The 20,232-nt window shown below is 43.7% G+C and overlaps 1 long non-coding RNA gene across 3 annotated transcripts; it reads left to right on the top strand.

The window, feature by feature from the left end:
* Positions 1–990: 990 nt before the first annotated feature.
* LOC140430830 (uncharacterized) lies at positions 991–19,739 on the top strand. Of its 3 annotated transcripts, XR_011949558.1 has the most exons (7): positions 1,107–1,121; positions 1,720–1,833; positions 4,086–4,239; positions 5,550–5,696; positions 11,711–11,849; positions 14,205–14,317; positions 19,331–19,739. It is a non-coding gene; the product is annotated as an uncharacterized lncRNA (long non-coding RNA). The 3 variants fall into 3 exon arrangements; XR_011949557.1 differs by lacking the exon at positions 1,720–1,833 and having other exon boundaries at positions 991–1,121; XR_011949559.1 differs by lacking the exons at positions 1,107–1,121; positions 1,720–1,833 and adding an exon at positions 1,169–1,186.
* Positions 19,740–20,232: the final 493 nt, after the last annotated feature.

Here is a 20,232-nt window from a genome sequence, read left to right as displayed (position 1 = left end):
GCTACTTTCCCCTGATTTTTGTCTACTTGGCTATTCTTCTGCTTGTTCGTTGGCCACAAACAGGTCCCGGAACAATTGGGTGAATGGCTCCCACATTCTGTGGAAGCCGTCGTCCGACCCTCGGATGGCGAATTTGATTTTCTCCATTTGTAGAGATTCTGCGAGGTCAGACAGCCAGTCTGCAGCTTTTTGGTGGTGCTGCTGACCGCCAGCCGAACAGGATTCTACGGCGGGCAATCAGGGAGGCAAAGGCAAGGGCATCCGCCCTCCTCCCAGGAATAGATCTGGCTGGTCTGATACCCCGAAGATCGCCACTTTTGGGCATGGCACAAATACACACTTGAGAAATCATTTGTTTTTAAACTGTCAAAATATTTCACCTCACCTGTTAGGGATATAGTGCTAAAATGTTATTCAACAAACACTGAATGAGACAATTTGAACAGTTTAGCCCTTCAAAGGCATTCCAACTTGCAATAATCTCTTGTGAGTGAAAAAATACAAATCCTTCCAATGAAGTCCCAAAATTTGTGTAATCCAGCAGAACCGGTCCAACACACAACAATCCCCAGGCTCTGAGAGTGACTTTGAGACCATCTCCTCCAGGCACACCTGAGCCAGGTAAATCCTCAGAATCTCCACAGACTGAAGCTCAAGCTTTAAGTGGGATCAACAAAGTTAAATCCTAAATATCTCCTGTCACTGCACTTTCTGGTGACTTTCTTAATTTAACTCTTTGTAAATTATACTGTACTGTAATCTGGGATTGTCAAAATCCCACTCTGATCAGTGTGAAGAAAGTCAACTTCCAAATCACCCACCTCCTGTCAGGCAAACTCTCCATGGTCAGGTGCACCGTTCCTGTCAATCAAACAGTTCAGTGGATTCCGATTGGCTACCCCTCCTCTCCGCCCACATGGAACACTCCGTGTTCAGCGCCACTATGCGGCCCGCTTAGCGAAGAGCAGGAGCGGCGCTGGCCTGCCGGGAGTTATCCGTCACCTCTGGTCACGGAGCTCCGCCCACGTGCTTACAGCTCCCAGCGGGCATCGCGGTCTCGTTGGCGCACGCGCGGGATGGCGTCGTTGGGGGATCCATCGTGTCCAAGGAAGAAGTTGGAGGTGAGGCTAGAGCGGGAGTGAGGGTCGGAGGCCTCTCCGGAGCCGATTGGAGTTCTGCTTAGCAGGTTATTGGGAGAGTGGTGGTAGCAGTCGCAGTTGATATATCCGACCCTGGTGAGCGGGGCGATGTGTAGGGGCCTGGGCCTTCAGGCTGGTCTCAGGCAGGCCGCTCACTGCTCTGCGGCTGACTGGACATTCCTGGCTATGAGCAACCCGAGTCCAGAATGAGTCCCTGTGTTTACTGGAGGTGGACAATAATCGGGGCATAAAGACTTCGGGAAGCCAGTCTAACGAAGGAGTTTTAAAACTCTGAGCTGAGGCGCAGCATGGTGGGCAGGCACGTGGAGTGAGGTGTGGCTGGAAATTAAATGTTAAGGGATCACAGCAGAAGTATGAATTATCAAGCATAGATGAGTAATGTTTTACATTTTTAAATGTTGAAATTGGCTCCTATTTTATCCGCGACCGATTTTTTTTTCTTCTCTGTTCCTGAGATTAACTTTTGACATTTATCATTGGAACATCCAGTGAAGAGCATTAAAATCATTATTTGGAGGGCAGGAGATCTTTCCAACCATTTTGTTGAATCTGTCCACAGGTGGTCCATCTGTACAGTAAATGTGAATTAGATGCTGCTTTAATGAAGAAGCATTTACATTTGCGGGCTTTTTGTGATCCTGGAGCATTCCAAAGCGCTTTTCTAGCCAATGAAGTATGTCTAAAATGTATTTACTTTTGTAAGGCGGGAAGCATGGTAGCCAATTTCCATACACCCAAGGGCCCACAAACAATGAGATAAATGAGACCATATATTTTAAATCTTGGTTAAGGATTAATGTTGGGCAGGAGGGATCATCCTCCCTGCTGTTCTGAATTAGCCCACGGGGTCTTTTACATCCATTTGGGTGGGCAACTGGGACCTTAGTTTAACAACTTTTCGGAAACCTGGTACCTGAGCAGTGTAACACTCTCTCAGTACTGTGCTACACTGTCCGCCTTGATTATTTGTGTTTATATCTCTAGTATGGAGCTTGAATCTACAACCTTTCGTGTTACTTACTGAATTACAAAAGGGGGCAATTTCTTCCACTGTAGTTGCTGTAACCCCACGTCCTTTGAGACATTTCTGTGGTGGGTGGCCACTCCAATTGGCTAGTTGGCCAGGGTGTGGTTCAGAATAGTACCAACAGTGCAGCTTCGATTCCTGGTCTGGCTGAGGTAGACTTGGGTCCTGCCTCCTCACCTTGTCCCTTACAGTGGAAGCTGGTGGTAAACCAGCAGTGATAACTGCCAGTAAAAGTGGCTCAGGATGAAGCGTCAGCTGATAATGAGCCAAGGACCTGTCTTTGGACAGAATGCTAATTGAATGGAAAGCAATTGTTATTTATAATTGAATGGAAAGCAATTGCTATTTGTAAGTGATTATGGATTTGATATCACTGCCATGTCTTAATGCTTTGCCTGATGAAACTCCCCTATCCTTTTTGATAAATTTATCTAATTGCAGATTCGGCAGTGGAAACCTTATCAAAGCTTGTTATGAATATATGCCATCTTTTATTACTTCACTGCAGGAAATAAAAGCGTGCAAAAAAAAAATGTAGTTAGTCTTTTCTTTTTCTTCACTGTTACCATGTTGACTATGTGGTGCTCTTTGTAGGATCGCATGCATAAAATATATATTTGTTTTACATTTTTTTTTGCGGTACCCAATTTTCCAAATAAAGGGCAATTTAGTGTGGCCAATCCACCTACCCTGCACATCTTTGGGTTCTGGGGGCGAAACCTGTGCAAACATGGGGAGAATGTGCAAACTGCACACGGACAATGACCCAGAGCTGAGATCGAACCTGGGACCTCGGTGCCATGAGGCAGTAGTGCTATCCACTGTGCCACCGTGCTGCCCCAGCTCCCAATCTTTAATTGAACTGCAGTGAGAGCAGATGCTTGACTTTTGCTCGCATCTCAGTCTAAAACACAGCCTATTGCTTTTCTGCTAATTGCCTATACCATAGCCCCTCTCATTAATTACATCATATTACCAAGCTGAGGTCTACTTAACTCCACCAGGAACCCCCTTGACCCAAACAAAACTTCAATTAGCCCAAACTTTAATGATGCCTTATTGCACCTCTGTCTCACACAACCATTCAAATGCGGATTGTTTAAAAAACACAACTGCAGCAGTCATACACACACTAGCCCAGTAACCCTTCCTGCACCAAATACACATAATATATCTGAAATTCCTATATTCATCTCACAGATGTAGATGTCTGCAACACCAGGTGTGTGGAGGTGCTTCATGAACCATGTCAGCATGTTATTTATGATGGGGAACTGGGTAGCACAGTATGTTTAAGTGCTTGTCTTGCCATTTTGGGGCCTGCTTTCAACCCAACCCACACTGAGAGGAATGAGTTTGGGCAGTCTCCATTCGGTGGATAATGGACGTGAGCCCACAACACACAATTCGGTGTCGGTTGGAAGGACCACTTGGGCAAGCGACAGTACAAATGGAGGATGTGCTGTTTTATTGAGGGGAATTGGCAGCAGAGCACGAGTGGAACAAATTGTCTGTAGGGGCTTGTTATGATTTGGAATGCACTGCCTGAATTAATGGTGGAAGCTGGTTCAATAATTATCAATTGGGGATTGGATCAGTACTTGAAAGGAGAAAATTTACATAGCTATGATGGAACATCAGGAAAATAGGACTAATGAGGGGTTCTTTCAAATAGATGCTATGAATGTAATGGGCTGAATGACTATTATGTCCTGCATCATTCTATAATTCTGTGAAGGCTGCTGTTGGGTTGGTGCACATTTGGATCAAAACCTTTCTCAATGTTTCATGGGTGTTTGATGAAAGGACTGGTTTCACTAACTGCACCCTTTGAGCCCCAACATCGGACTAAACCAATTATGTTTCCGTAACCCTTGATGTTTTCTTTGTCTGAACAGTGCATTATGTCAATATAATTACAAGGTTGGTCGGGATGAATTACTTAGTCCCATCATGTGCGGATGCTTGCTTGGAATGAAGAGTTGAGGGAATGATGATGGAACCCATTAATATCGAAGGAGCTATTGGGAGACATAGGAAAAGCAACTTGAGGTATAATTCTGTCTGTATTTAAACTTTGAACAACAGTTTGCAATTTTGACAAAACAGTAACCTGCCAGAATTAATGCCAGATATTTCATGTAAACCACATCGTACATGGGGTGTTAGTTTTTCAATTAGTGCACTGGCTATTGCATTTGCCAAATTATCTAGTTAACAGATTAATCACATTAAAATACAATGTGAAAGATTACGGAGTGTTATTTTTAGAGAATGACTGTCTGTGGAAAAATTGATTTCTAAATTCATCTTGGAATGTGCCCAGTTTTCCTTTCCTCTCTGCCTGTACCCAAGCTCAGTGATGAATAATGTTTGCATGTATTATCTGAACATCCAGCGATGAGCATTTAAATTCTGAGAGCTTTGGGTTTAACAAAATCATCGAGCAGCCAATACTGGGTTAGATCGGAGAAATCTATGGGTTGTTTTGGTCACCTCTGCCATTTATTGTGCAGTGGTGTGTTTGACCAAAATTTGCTAATTCTGAATGTGAATGTGAGAGTATAAGATAGTTATTGTAAATTGTGTTACTTTCCTGACCTCGTATAGTAAAGTTTATTTTGGTTTGTTTAAAACTGGAACTGCGTGGCTTTATTCTCTTAATAAGGAGATGGGTATCTTAAACTTTGTCTAATTTAAACAAAACATTATTGGTGCCAAACTAGATCGTGCCAAAATGATCCAAGATTGTAACAATTTCAGTATTAAAGATTATTAGCTTTAACTGCGCTAATACTGTTGGAATATAAATAATGTGGCTCGGCTGTGCTCAGACGTTGGTGCACACCTACAGGATGGAACAAGACTTCTCTGCAGTGACATATGATTGGGTTCTGAACACCAATTCACACCGCAAATTCTTTCGTTTTCAGTGGCCAGAAAACAAGACCTACTTATTGCTGCTCCCCTTCCCCGCCCTTGACCAAATTGATCAGCTTTGATGTAACATGACAATGCCATACGTCAACAACTTTGTTTGTGTTGATTTGTCTTTTCTTGATGAATTAAATAAGTGTTTTATCATTGTCTTCTAATTTGTTTAAATTCCTATACTGAAGGCCCTGCTGAACCTTGTGTGACTTAAAGTTTGACGTCTCAATTACCCACCAGATTCTGTTGCCTTCCCGCTGGAACAGGGCTTCATACAGCCGATAATAGATGTTCAATCAGATCTGTAAATTTAAAACAGATAATCAATCCGAATGGTCTTGTTAAAGAGGTTTATGAAATATTCCTCTACATTTTCTGATTGTTCATTAAATCATTTTATTTGTTCAATGCGACTTTGGATAATGATGCAGTACCTGTTTCTGATATCCGTGCTCGTTGTCAGCACTGCCGCACAACTAATGGCTGGACAAAGAAATAAAGACCTCCCATGTTCCTTCATGCTGCTGAATACATAGCCTCACAGGATTGACCACCACTGGTATTAGCATCCTGCAAATGTGAGTGTTTTTTCTAATTCTGGGATATTTGCATTGTGCATGGCACTCCAAAGAAAGACTTTGCGCAGCCTTATTCCTTGTGTCAGAATTCAGCTTCCTTTAGTTTGAACAGTGCTGTCTAGTGAAGTCATTGGTGATTGGTTGTGAAGAAGCTCTTGAGTGAACCTGTCCAGTTGAAATGAAGCACCGTTAATGATTACACTGGTGTTAATTGGACAAAGAGTCTAGAGGGAATGATGGGCACAAGCACTGACTATAGATTTAAACAAGAGTTTTGAATATTTCCTTCCAGTGCTATCTTAAAGGATAATAAAATACTTGTAATGCCATAAGTGTGAGTGTAATAATGCTGTAATGGGGAAGTTTCAAAGATTTCTCTTAAAAAATTTTTTTTTAATTTAGAGAACCCAATCTTTTTTTCCCAATTAAGGGGCAATTTAGCATGACCAATCCACCTAACCTGCACATCTTTGGGTTGTGGGGGTGAAACCCATGCAGACATGGGGAGAATGTGCAAACTCCACATGGACAGTGACCCAGGGCCGGGATTCGAACCTGGGTCCTCAGCGCCATAGTCCCAGTGCTAACCACTACGCCACATGCCGCTCGGTTTTAAAGATTTCTATTGTTTGTTTTTGTTAACAAGGAGATGGATAGGGCTCATTGTAACTTTTGGCCCCCTCTTCTCATCTGCATCCATCATCTAAATTTGAGTTCTGCTCCAAGGCTGGAACACAGTCTGGACTTTGCTCCAGGACTGATTTTGGTGTTTTGCTTTTGATGAATTGCACCAAAACAGGATCCTTGTTGAACCTGTTTGCCTACACGTCACCTTTTGCAAAGTGATCGATAGTATAATATCTGCATGGCGATGCCTACAAATGAGGTGTCATTTGATTTTGCTTTACTGTTTATGAAGGCCAAATGCATAGTGCATTTAAACATTGACCTGTTGTTCTGGGACCTGCATTCAATCAAGCACAGTTTAATGGGTAGAAAGTGGCTGTGAAGATAATGAGCTTGAGCAGTCTCCATTCAGTGGCTTATGGATGTTTCTTTTGTTCTGGGATGTGGGTGTTGCCGGCTGGGCCAGCATTGCTCATCCCGAATTGCCCTTGAACTGAGTGGCTTGCTGGACATTTCAGAAGGAATTTTAAGTCAACCACATTCCTGTGGGTCTGGAGTCACATGTAGGCCAGACCAGATAAGGATGGCAGATTTCCTTCCCCAAAGGACATTAAATTAATTAATTAGTGAATACGATGGGTTTTTACAACAGTCTACAATGATTTCATTGTCATCATTAGACTGGGTCTCTGGGTTACTAGTCCGGTGACAATACCACTACACCACCCCATAATTGGACCTATGACACAAGATCAGCTCTCGTTTGGTAGCAGATGGGAGTGCTAGTATTGTTCAGTAATTAGCAAATGAAGAAAAAGCAATCTTGAGGAGAATACGTGTAGTCAATTGTATGGAATGCACTGCTTGAAATAGTGGTGGCAGCAAATTGAATAATAACTTTCAAATGGGAAATAGTAATCTGAGAGATCAGGAGAGTGAAAGTAATAGCTAGCATTTTTTAAAAATGAGCTAGTGTACACTGGGCCAAATAGTCTACTGTGCTCCAATGGTCTGATTGTTGACACACAAAGAACAAAGACAAAGAACAAAGAAATGTACAGCACAGGAACAGGCCCTTCGGCCCTCCAAGCCCGTGCCGACCATACTGCCCGACTAAACTACAATCTTCTACACTTCCTGGGTCCGTATCCTTCTATTCCCATCCTATTCATATATTTGTCAAGATGCCCCTTAAATGTCCCTATCGTCCCTGCTTCTACTACCTCCTCCGGTAGCGAGTTCCAGGCACCCACTACCCTCTGCGTAAAAAACTTGCCTCGTACATCTACTCTAAACCTTGCCCCTCTCACCTTAAACCTATGCCCCCTAGTAATTGACCCCTCTACCCTGGGGAAAACCCTCTGACTATCCACTCTGTCTATGCCCCTCATAATTTTGTATTCCTCTATCAGGTCGCCCCTCAGCCTCCTTCGTTCCAGTGAGAACAAACCGAGTTTATTCAACCGCTCCTCATAGCTTATGCCCTCCATACCAGGCAACATTCTGGTAAATCTCTTCTGCACCCTCTCTAAAGCCTCCACATCCTTCTGGTAGTGTGGCGACCAGAATTGAACACTATACTCCAAGTGTGGCCTAACTAAGGTTCTATACAGCTGCAACATGACTTGCCAATTCTTATACTCAATGCCCCGGCCAATGAAGGCCAGCATGCCGTATGCCTTCTTGACTACCTTCTCCACCTGTGCTGCCCCTTTCAATGACCTGTGGACCTGTACTCCTAGATCTCTTTGACTTTCAATACTCTTGAGGGTTCTACCATTCACTGTATATTCCCTACCTGCATTAGACCTTCCAAAATGCATTACCTCACATTTGTCCGGATTAAACTCCATCTGCCATCTCTCCGCCCAAGTCTCCAGACAATCTAAATCCTGCTGTATCCTCAGACAGTCCTCATCGCTATCCGCAATTCCACCAACCTTTGTGTCGTCTGCAAACTTACTAATCAGACCAGTTACATTTTCCTCCAAATCATTTATATATACTACGAACAAAGGTCCCAGCACTGATCCCTGCGGAACACCACTGGTCACAGCCCTCCAATTAGAAAAGCATCCCTCCATTGATACCCTCTGCCTTCTATGGCCTAGCCAGTTCTGTATCCACCTTGCCAGTTCACCCCTGATCCCGTGTGACTTCACCTTTTGTACTAGTCTACCATGAGGGACCTTGTCAAAGGCCTTACTGAAGTCCATATAGACAGCATCTACTGCCCTACCTGCATCAATCATCTTAGTGACCTCCTCGAAAAACTCTTATCAAGTTAGTGAGACACGACCTCCCCTTCACAAAACCGTGCTGCCTCTCACTAATACGTCCATTTGCTTCCAAATGGGAGTAGATCCTGTCTCTAAGAATTCTCTCCAGTAATTTCCCTACCACTGACGTAAGGCTCACCGGCCTGTAGTTCCCGGGATTATCCTTGCTACCCTTCTTAAACAGAGGAACAACATTGGCTATTCTCCAGTCCTCCGGGACATCCCCTGAAGACAGCGAGGATCCAAAGATTTCTGTCAAGGCCTCAGCAATTTCCTCTCCAGCCTCCTTCAGTATTCTGGGGTAGATCCCATCAGGCCCTGGGGACTTATCTACCTTAATATTTTTTAAGACACCCAACACCTCGTCTTTTTGGATCACCATGTGACCCAGGCTATCTACACCCCCTTCTCCAGACTCAACATCTACCAATTCCTTCTCTTTGGTGAATACTGATGCAAAGTATTCATTTAGTACCTCGCCCATTTCCTCTGGCTCCACACATAGATTCCCTTGCCTATCCTTCAGTGGGCCAACCCTTTCCCTGGCTACCCTCTTGCTTTTTATGTACGTGTAAAAAGCCTTGGGATTTTCCTTACCCCTATTTGCTAATGACTTTTCGTGACCCCTTCTAGCCCTCCTGACTCCTTGCTTAAGTTCCTTCCTACTTTCCTTATATGCCACACAGGCTTCGTCTGTTCCCAGCCTTTTAGCCCTGACAAATGCCTCCTTTTTCTTTTTGACGAGGCCTACAACATCACTCGTCATCCAAGGTTCCCGAAAATTGCCGTATTTATCTTTCTTCCTCACAGGAACATGCCGGTCCTGTATTCCTTTCAACTGACACTTGAAAGCCTCCCACATGTCAGATGTTGATTTGCCCTCAAACATCCGCCCCCAATCTATGTTCTTCAGTTCCCGCCTAATATTGTTATAATTAGCCTTCCCCCAATTTAGCACATTCATCCTCGGACCACTCTTATCCTTGTCCACCAGTACTTTAAAACTTACTGAATTGTGGTTACTGTTACCGAAATGCTCCCCTACTGAAACATCTACCACCTGGCCGGGCTCATTCCCCAATACCAGGTCCAGTACCGCCCCTTCCCTAGTTGGACTGTTTACATATTGTTTTAAGAAGCCCTCCTGGATGCTTCTTACAAACTCCGCCCCGTCTAAGCCCCTGGCACTAAGTGAGTCCCAGTCAATATTGGGGAAGTTGAAGTCTCCCATCACCACAACCCTGTTGTTTTTACTCTTTTTTCCAAAATCTGTCTACCTATCTGCTCCTCTATCTCCCGCTGGCTGTTGGGGGGCCTGTAGTATACCCCCAACATTGTGACTGCACCCTTCTTATTCCTGATCTCTACCCATATAGCCTCACTGCCCTCTGAGGTGTCCTCTCGCAGTATAGCTGTGATATTCTCCCGAACAAGTAGCGCAACTCCACCTCCCCTTTTACATCCCCCTCTATCCCGCCTGAAACATCTAAATCCTGGAACGTTTAGCTGCCAATCCTGCCCTTCCCTCAACCAGGTCTCTGTAATGGCAACAACAACATAGTTCCAAGTAGTAATCCAAGCTCTAAGTTCATCTGCCTTACCCGTAATGCTCCTTGCATTAAAACATATGCACTTCAGGCCACCAGACCCGCTGTGTTCAGCAACTTCTCCCCGTCTGCTCTGCCTCAGAGCCACACTGTCCCTATTCCCTAGTTCTCCCTCAATGCTCTCACCTTCTGACCTATTGCTCCCGTGCCCACCCCCCTGCCATACTAGTTTAAACCCTCCCGTGTGACACTAGCAAACCTCGCGGCCAGGATGTTTATGCCTCTCCGGTTTAGATGCAACTCGTCCTTATACAGGTCACACCTGCCCCGGAAGAGCTCCCAGTGGTCCAGATAATGGAAACCCTCCCTCCTACACCAGCTGTTTAGCCACGTGTTTATCTGCTCTATCTTCCTATTTCTAGCCTCACTGGCACGTGGCACAGGGAGTAATCCCGAGATTACAACCCTCGAGGTCCTGTCTTTTAACTTTCTGCCTAGCTCCCTGAACTCCTGCTGCAGGACCTCATGCCCCTTCCTGCCTATGCCGTTAGTACCAATATGTACAACGACCTCTGCCTGTTTGCCCTCCCCCTTGAGGATTCCCTCTACCCGTTCGGAGACATCCTGGACCCTGGCACCAGGGAGGCAACATACCATCCTGGAGTCTCTTTCACGTCCACAGAAGCGCCTATCTGTGCCCCTGACTATAGAGTCCCCTATTACTATTACTCTTCTGCGCTTTGACCCTCCCTTCTGAACATCAGAGCCAGCCGTGGTGCCACTGCTCTGGCTGCTGCTGTTTTCCCCTGATAGGCTATCCCCCCCGACAGTATCCAAAGGGGTATATCTGTTCGAGAGGGGGACAACCACAGGGGATTCCTGCACTGACTGCCTGCCCTTTCTGGTGGTCACCCATTTCTCTGCCTGCACCTTGGGTGTGACCACATTTACATAACTGCGATCTATGACGCTTTCCGCCACCTGCATGCTCCTAAGTGCATCCAATTGCTGCTCCAACCGAACTATGCGGTCTGTGAGGAGCTCCAGTTGGGTGCACTTTCTGCAGATGAAGCCATCCGGGACGCTGGAAGCCTCCCGGACCTGCCACATCTCACAGTCAGAGCACAGCACCCCTCTAACTGACATTGCGTCAATTAATTAAAATTTGTCTTTTTTTTTTTATAAATACTTTTTTTTTTAAATTTCAAAGTTACTGTCAACTATCTGTTTCCTAGCACTAGATTTCTAATAGAAATGCGATAGCTAACTATAATACTCTCCGATCTCTGGCTTAGATATCCTCTAAATTATAATTAAGTTATTATGTTTAATTAGTTCCCAAAGACTCAATTTTTTTTAAAATTTAGGTTAGAATCCCAAACAGCCACTCTGGCCACAGCTTTTCTGTGATGTCACTTTTCTGTGATGTCACACAGGTGGATCAAAAGCTTTCTCACTAATTTCCATGGGGGTGTTGATGTTTCTTTGAGTGCCCTTCTGTGCAAACATCTGATCCATGGATGTCTCACTAACCTTTACTGTTTTTTTTGTTTCTGAACAGTGGATCCTGTTGACTGCATTAAAGAGACTGTTGAGCGGAGTTGCTTATACCCATGATCTGAAGTTGAAGATGCTTGTTTGGAATTAAAAATGAATGGAGGCTGATGGAATCCATTGGAGTGGACAGACAGTGATTTGAGGTATGATACTATCTGTATTCTTCAAAGTTTGAGCAACAGTTTGCAGTCTTGTCAAAACAGTAACATGCCAGAATAAAGGACAGGAGTTAGTTCATGAAGAGAATAAGTTGCATTTATAGAGCAATCTTGACAAAGCAAAATGTTTAACTGGAGCGAGTCATTGAGCAACTGAAAGACATATCAGGACAGTGTTAGGTTATAAGGTTCTATTCTTAAAGAGAAGAAGGGGTAGGTTGAGAGGTTCCAGCGCTTACAGCTTTAGTAGCTAAGACATGGCCTCCAATGCAGGAGCGATTTAAAATTGGAAATGATCATTGGAGCGACTTAAAAGCTAAAATTGGCAAAGGAACAGCAGGAACACAGTCAGTCAACCTGGCCTTGGGTTGAAAAATAAAAGAGACTAATACAGTTTTGACAAGAAAATTCTGATAGTGGCAACTATTTGATGTTATGGAAATCAAATAGGTTATATTCTTAAGGAGCAGAGAGCGAGGTGAAGAAGGTTGGGGAATGAATTCCAAAGCCAATGGCTTTGGTAGCTGAAGGAACAGCCTGCAATGGAACAATGATTAAAATTGGTGATGCTCAAGAGGCCAGAATTAGGAGAACTGCAGATATAATGGGAGAGTTTTAAAAAAATTAAAATTTATTTTATTTATTTCCAATTAAGGGGCAATTTAGCGTGGCTAATCCACCTAGCCTGCACATCTTTTGGGTTGTGGGGGCGAAATCTACGTAAACACTGGGAGAATGTGCAAACTCCACATGGTCAGTGACCCAGAGCCAGGATCGAACCTGGGACCTCAGCGCTGTGAGGCAGCAGTGTTAACCACTGTGCCATCATGCTGCCCCAGATATGGAGAGTTGTAGGTCTGGAGGAGGTTACACAGAAGGGAAGGAACAGGGTATTGGAGGGATTTAAACATAAAGATAATTTTAAAAATTGTGGCCTTGTTGGGCCAGCATGTCATGTAGGTTAAGTTACGAGCTGCAGAATAATGGATGACCATATTCTTGTGGAGGGTAATTTGTTTGTCATAAGATTGAAGGATGAGGAGGTGGGGCTCGAAAGATGAGCTTGAAGAGAGCAAGGCAGGAGATGGGGTAGAAACTGGAGAAATGAGAGTTAATGGTTTACCACATTTGAGAGATTTGTTTCTTCTGTTAGTGCACCGGTACTGCATTCAAAAAGTAATCCAATTAATAGAAAGTCATTAAATATTAATGCATTAAATCATTTGTACAGTATTTTAATAGTCTTTAATACCAGTCCTACTTTTTGAAAATTATATTTACTCAGCTGTAATTGCTCTTTGTGGGAAAGTAGATTTTAAAAATTTATGCTGAGACATACCCTCCTCTCCCCAAGTTCTGTGATGAGTATTGTTTGCATGTATTATCTGAATAGCCAGTGACGCACGTTAATATTACTCCGAGCTTGGGATTTTCCTTTCCATTGCTGATTCTATATTTGTGTCATCTTGCAGCGGCAGTGATGAAGTTTGTATGTTGTTACGATACCCTGGGACAGTGCACGATCCATTCCAGCCCCACTTGACCTGGAATCACAACACAAGTGAATTAACCAATATTTTTTTTTTTTTATAAATTAGAGTACCCAATCTTTTTTCCAAATAAGAGGCAATTTAACATGGCCAATTGACCTACCCTGCACATCTTTTTGGGTTGAGGGTGAGACCCACGCAGACACGGAGAATGTGCAAACCCCACACGGACAATGTCCCGGGGCCCAGTTCGAACCCCGGTACTCGGTGCCATGAGGCAGCAGTGCTGGCCACCGTGATGCCCTGTTAACCAATATTTCTGAGAAAAACACCAGAAGTCTTTGGCCCTTGGCTGCCCAATAATTACAGTCGCCAGGTTTGTAAATGCAAACACAATTACTGTTTAGTTCTAACAAGAACTGCAATGAAATATGCAGCAAATACAACTGGTTGACTATGATCTAATTCCCACTTTAACTTGTCCCCCTCCATAAATAAATATATATATGCACACACACGCACAAGACAGACAAACGGGGGAAGAAAGGGGTACACTATCATAAGTAAAAGGAAAGCGAGTCTTTCTTTCAGAAGGTGGTTTTTAGCACATTTTCCTTTACAGAAGAGTGGTAGTAACGGCTGACACTTTAAAAACAATCATTGGTACACACACAAGTGGACTGAATGGCCTTCAGTGTTGGCCTAGTCTGACTATTAATAGACAGGTGGATCAACAGCTTTCTCACAAATTTCTATGGAGTGTTGATGGTTGTTTGAGTGCTCTTCTGTACAAACATCTGATCCATGGATGACTCACTAACCTTTACTGTGTTTATTTGTCTCTGAACAGTTGATCCTGCTGACTACGTTAAGCGCCTGGTGAGAGGCACTGCTGAGACCCATGGACTGAAGATGCTCGTTTGAAATGGGTGCTGAATGAATCCATTGGGGTCGTGGCTTGAGGTACAATACTGTCTGTATTCTTGAAAATTGAACAACAGTTTGTAGTCTTGTTACAGCAGTAACATGCCAGACGAAAGGGCAGGAGTTAGTTCATAAAGAGAACAGCTTGCATTTATAGAGCAACCTTAACATAGCAAAATGAGCTTGTCACCGAGCAACTGAAAGGTGTTCGGACTGATGACTAAAACGCGGAGAGTGGTAGGTTATACGGTTATATTCTTATGGAGAAGGGGTAGATTGAGAAGTTTAGGGAAGATATTCCAGTGCTTATGACTTTGGTAGCTAAAGGCATTGGAAATGGTCATTGTATTGGGCAACTTAAAAGCTAAAATTGGTGAAAGGAATAGCAGGAACACATGTCAGTCATCATGGCCTTGGACTGAGAAATAAAAGAGACTAATACAGTTTTGGCAAGAAAATTATGTTACAGAAATCAAATAGATTATATATATTTTTTAAAATTCCCAATTGAGGGGCAATTTAGCATAGCCTATCCACCTACACTGCACATCTTTGGGTCGTGGGGATGAGACCCATGCAGACAAGGGAAGAATATGCGAACTCCACACGGGCTGTGATCGAACCCGGGTCCTTGGCACTGTGAGGCAGCAGTGCTAACCACTGAACCACCATGCTGCCCCCTAAATAGGTTATATTAAGAGGAGCAGAGAGGTGGAGAGGTTTAGGAAATTAATTCCAAACCCAGTTGCTTTGGTAGCTAAAAGCATAGCCTGCAATGGAGCAATGATTAAAATTGGTGATGCTCAAGAGGCCAGAGTTGAGGGTCTGGGGAAGTTCACAAAGGAGGGATCAGGGTCATAAAGGGATTTAAAAATAAGGATGATAATTTTAAAATTGTGTCCTAGTTGGACCAAGAACTATTGTAAGTCTGTGCGTACATATATGATGTGTGAACAAGATTTGTGAGTTCAAATATGAGCAGCAGAATTGTGGATGAGCACATTCTCATGGAGGGTAATTTGTTTGTCATAAGATTGAAGAATGAAAAGGTGGGTCTCGTAGAAAAGAGCTTGGGAGAGAGTAAGGCAAGTGAATGTGTAGAAACTAGAGAAAGATGAGGGATCACTATTTAATTTGCCACATTATAGGAATTTGTTTTGTCAGTTAATGCACTGGTTAACACATTCAAAAAGGTATTCAGTTAATAGGTGAAAGACATTAAATACTTGTTAACTGATTAATGACTATTAAAATACAAATGATTTAATCGGTGTTCCTTTTAGAAAGTGATTATATTTACTCAGATGTAATTGTTCTTTGTGAGAAAAATAGATTTCTAAATCTACCTTGGAGCATTTCCTTCTCTCTGCCATACCCAAGTTCAGTGAGTAAAGTTTGCATGTATTATCTGAATAACCAGTGACGCACGTTAAAATTATTCTGAGAGCTTGGGATCGTCCTTTGCATTTTGCTGATTCTATGTATGTGGTAGTGATGATGTATGTAATGTTCTTTCTAACAGCTCTTGCATACCTTCTCCATATCATTTTCACGGCTGACTTGGACCTCAGTCATTTTCTTGTTAACTCACGGCTAGGACAACATTTATTGCCCATCCCTAATTACCCTTGAAGTTCAGGTGAGGTGCTGCCTTGAACCACTGCAGTCCACAGCATCAAAGACAGTGTTGACTGCACTTATGGCCCAACAGTAACATCAGCGCAATGTGGTCTGACTTTGCAGTGCTCAGATGTTGTAATGTAAACCACAGACTGCAAGGAGAAACCTTATTTCACTTCCCTGCAGTAACATGGGTTTGTAGGACCAATATTTGGGATCTCCATATAATTCTGTATGGCCGGGGAAGCAATTGTAGTTCAATGTTGAGGTTTACAATCCATTCATCTGATTCAGCAGGCGCAGTCTGAATGGTTGTGATGCCACCCAGAATGGATCTCTCCGGGCAGAAGTTCGGTATGTGGGAGGTATGCCATTGAGATGCCGGGCATGGAGTTGGTTCCAGTTGGGACTGCAGGATTTCAGACATGCGCTTGGGTTTTTTGAAGTCCTGTGTCAGTGGGAATTCTTCAAGAGCTGGTGGTAGTCTGTGAGCAGAATATGCAAACATCGGGATGTTGAGTGTGCGCTACGTGTTGTGTTGGTCTCAACGTCCCAGAAATAACCATCTTTGACTTTGCGAAGGTGGATATTTATCATGTTTATGTGGTGGCTCCTGAGCTAGGTTGAGCAACAGTACTCTGCTGTTAGCTAGACCAGGATAAGTGAAGAAGTGTGATGTGCTCGTTCTTACACCCCAGGTGGTACCTTCCAGTTTCCATATGAGATTCATCTTTTATCTTGACCGTGGCCCTGATGATCAGATGTTGCTGGTGGCTCACCGTACGGCCTTTGCCAAGGTGCATGGATGAGTGGGCGATCACAGGACTGGACATGAAGTTCTTCTCTGGCCTTTGAGTTGTTCAGGTGGAAGGCTGAAGCAACAGTCTTGGCAGAATTTGATCAAAGTCTCCATTTTCTGAAATAGGCTAGCGGAGACAATGATCTTTAGTGAGTGTTTTCTCAATGTTCTGAAGTTGTTTAGCCTGGAAAGCCAGGATCAAGTCACCAGAGATACAAAGAGCCATGGTTTTGTGGGACGGAGGTCCCTGGTATATATGTTGAATAGAGCTGGTTCAAGGACTGAGCCCCGTGGGAGCCCGGTATTGGTTGTGTGTGGCCGATTGAAAGGTACATCCTGAATCTTTGGTTGCTGATCATGGAGTTGATTAGTTGCAGGGTTTTGACACTGGATGATTTTTGAGAATTTCTGAGGCACACTGGCAAAGGATGAGTCAACAAAAACAGGTCCTGTATTCCGGTCTTTCTGGAAATTAACTTCCAATATGAGAGGTTAATGTCAATGCACTTGGTCGGAGTGAAAACTGCATGTTGATAGGGCCGCATCGCTGCTTTCAGGGTGGCACTCCCATCTGTTGGCAGGAGACTTCCCACCAGACCTTGTATGTTATTGAGAAAAAGATGATGAGAAAGTAGTTGTGTTGAATAGTTTTCCTGACTTGGCAATGGATCTTGGATTGGCACCAGATGCTTGAAATAGTGCCTGTATAGTGGATGTTGGTGAACCGCTTTGCTAGCCTCTTCCTTCCCTGTGATCTGATGTTCTTCAGGAATTTGGGTAAATTCCATCGGTTTCTGTTGTTGTCGGCTCACAGCACAGGGGCTGGTTTTACCATTTACCTACCTTCCATGCTAGCCAGTATCTTTGAATTTGTTAGGAATTGCTGGTATGGTTGTGTTGCTGCCATCTGGTGTAAGAGTTTCCAGATCTTTTGACTTGAACATATCAAGCAAGTCATGTTCTCCACTGTTTCCTGCCGTCTTATGAGGTGTTCTTTATCGAGGACTGCTGTTGCCACGTGGTCTTCATTTTTCCTGTATTCTTTCAGAAACAGTTCACTTTCTGGGGTCCAGCAGGAAGTGAGGGTTTTCTTTTTAGGTCCCGGCTATATGGTGGCTGCCAGTTCAAGAGTCCAATGAAGTGGTTGTAGTTTGCTGGGAGGAGTGATCTGGTTAATGGTGGGTTTTGTGTAGTTGCCCCTCTGCAAATATTCCAGTGTGGTTTTGGCTTTGAGTTTATATGCTTGGGGCAAGTCAAGGTTACCCATTTTGGACCAAAATAGGATAGAACAGAGTACTTTTTAAATGAAAAGGCATTCGGTGCAGTGAATGTCCAACGAGGGAATTCAAGGTGCATAGATTCTGAAAATGCCAGGAACACGTGCAGAAAATAATCAATGGCCAATGGAATGCTAGCCTTTATATCATAGAATTTACGGTGCAGAAGGAGGCCATTCGGCCCATCGAGTCTGCACCGGCTCTTGGAAAGAGCACCCTACCCAAGCCCATATCTCCACCCTATCCCCTTAACCCAGTAATCCCACCCAACACTAAGAGCAATTTTGGACACTAAGGGCAATTTAGCATGGCCAATCCACCTAACCTTCACATCTTTGGACTGTGGGAGGAATCCGGAGCACCCGGAGGAAACCCACGCACACACGGGGAGAACATGCAGACTCCGCACAGTGACCCAAGCCGGGAATCAAATCTGGGACCCTGGAGCTGTGAAGCAATTGTGCTAACCACTATGCTACCGCGCTGCCCATATCTAGAGGGTTGGAATATAAAGACACCAGGATTATGCTGGTACTGTACCAAACCCTGGTTTGACCCAACTTGGGAGTACCATGAGCAGTTCTGAACACCACAACATGGAAGGATATTTTGGCCTTAGCGGGAATGCAACGCAAGTTTACAATTATACCTGGACTGCAGGGGTTGAGTTACAAAGAGGGGTTACTCAAATTTGACCTATTTTTGGTAGAATTTAGACGGTTATTGGGTGTTCTGATTGATGTATTCGCAATATTAACAGGGAAAGACAGTGTGGATAAAGAATAAACTATTTCCACTGATTGGAGATTCTAAAACTACTGGGTATAGTCGAGAAATTAGGGCTAGACCATTGAAGAGAGATGTTAGGAAGCATTGGTGGAATAGGTTTGAAACTCTCTCTCAAACAGCAGTTCAAGCTAGATCAGTTGTTAATTTTAAACCTGAGCAGTTGAAGGTAGATCGGTTGTTAATTTTAAACCTGAGACTTTTGTTAAGCAAAGGTATTAAGGGATATGAGCCAAAGACCGGTATATGGAGTTAGGTTACAGAACAGCCATGGTCTCATTAAATGGTGGGACAGGCTCAAGGGGCTGAATGGCCTACTCCTGTTCCTATGCTACTAGTTTATTGGATAACTGTACGGTGCGGTTTGGTACCATGCCACTGGGATCCAGAAGATCTTGTGATCAATCCCTGGACAGTTAAGAGTCCAGCTGAACAGGTTATTTGTCATGGTAGCTTGATAAATAATACAACCATTTTACAATTTAGCCAGGAATGTTATTGTCCTCCAAAGAACAATGATTTTAAGAAATATGTTCAGAATACTTGTGTAATCGTTGTTATTTGTTTCAGGTTCTTGGGATCACAACTGACCATTCACAAGCAAGATCGTCTCTCGGACCTCATGTAACTTTCTCTCCCAACTCCAGGCTTTTCTGTAGAGCAGGAATCCATCTGTAGTGCTGATTTCGTAACCTCGAGGATAGTTCTTTTGACTTTGAAGTTTAGTCAGCTGCCATGGGGAATGGTCTGATGAAGCCCTGTATTGACCTCGCGGGATGTCTAGTCTAAAATCCTTGAAGTAAACATGCCTGTGCCACATCCTCTGATTTTTGCAATCCTGCTGGATCCGAACATCCACACATCTTCTGACCTTTGCTATTCCTTGTGTCCCGCTCTAAACTTTGTTTACGCCATGTGAGAAAGTATTAATTGCTAATATTGTATAGTATATTTAAAATAAATGTAAATGTTAAACCCACTTTGAGTTAAAGATTTTAATGAGTGTCACTGACCCTTTCCATTTGTTCCACACTTCAGTGCGTCTCCCGTTGCAAGGAATAATGCACAGTTTTGAAACTTCACAAAACAGCTTTTTGTTCACTCTGTATTAAAGATTGCAAGTCATGCACATTAAATTGTTAGAAGATCAGCATTTATTGAGCCAGTCCATAGAATTCCTACAGTGCAGAAGAAGGCCATTTGGCCCACCAAATCTGCACCGACCCTCTGAAAGAACACCCTACATAGGCCCACTACCCCCACCCTATCCTTGAGACCCCACCCAACCTGCACATCTTTTGGACATGAGGTAATTTAGCATAGCCAACCCACCTAACCTGCACATTTTTGGACTGTGGGAGGAAATTGGAGCACCTGGAGAAACCCACGCAGACACCCAAGGTTGGAATTGAACCCAGATTTTAATTTGACAAGTGACTTAAATTCTGCTATTTCTATTTAAGAGGGCACAG

Source organism: Scyliorhinus torazame, chromosome 10, assembly GCF_047496885.1.
Source record: "Scyliorhinus torazame isolate Kashiwa2021f chromosome 10, sScyTor2.1, whole genome shotgun sequence".
Lineage (NCBI taxonomy): Eukaryota > Metazoa > Chordata > Chondrichthyes > Carcharhiniformes > Scyliorhinidae > Scyliorhinus > Scyliorhinus torazame.
Note: the sequence above shows the minus strand (reverse complement) of the source record. Positions and strands in the feature narration are given on the sequence as shown.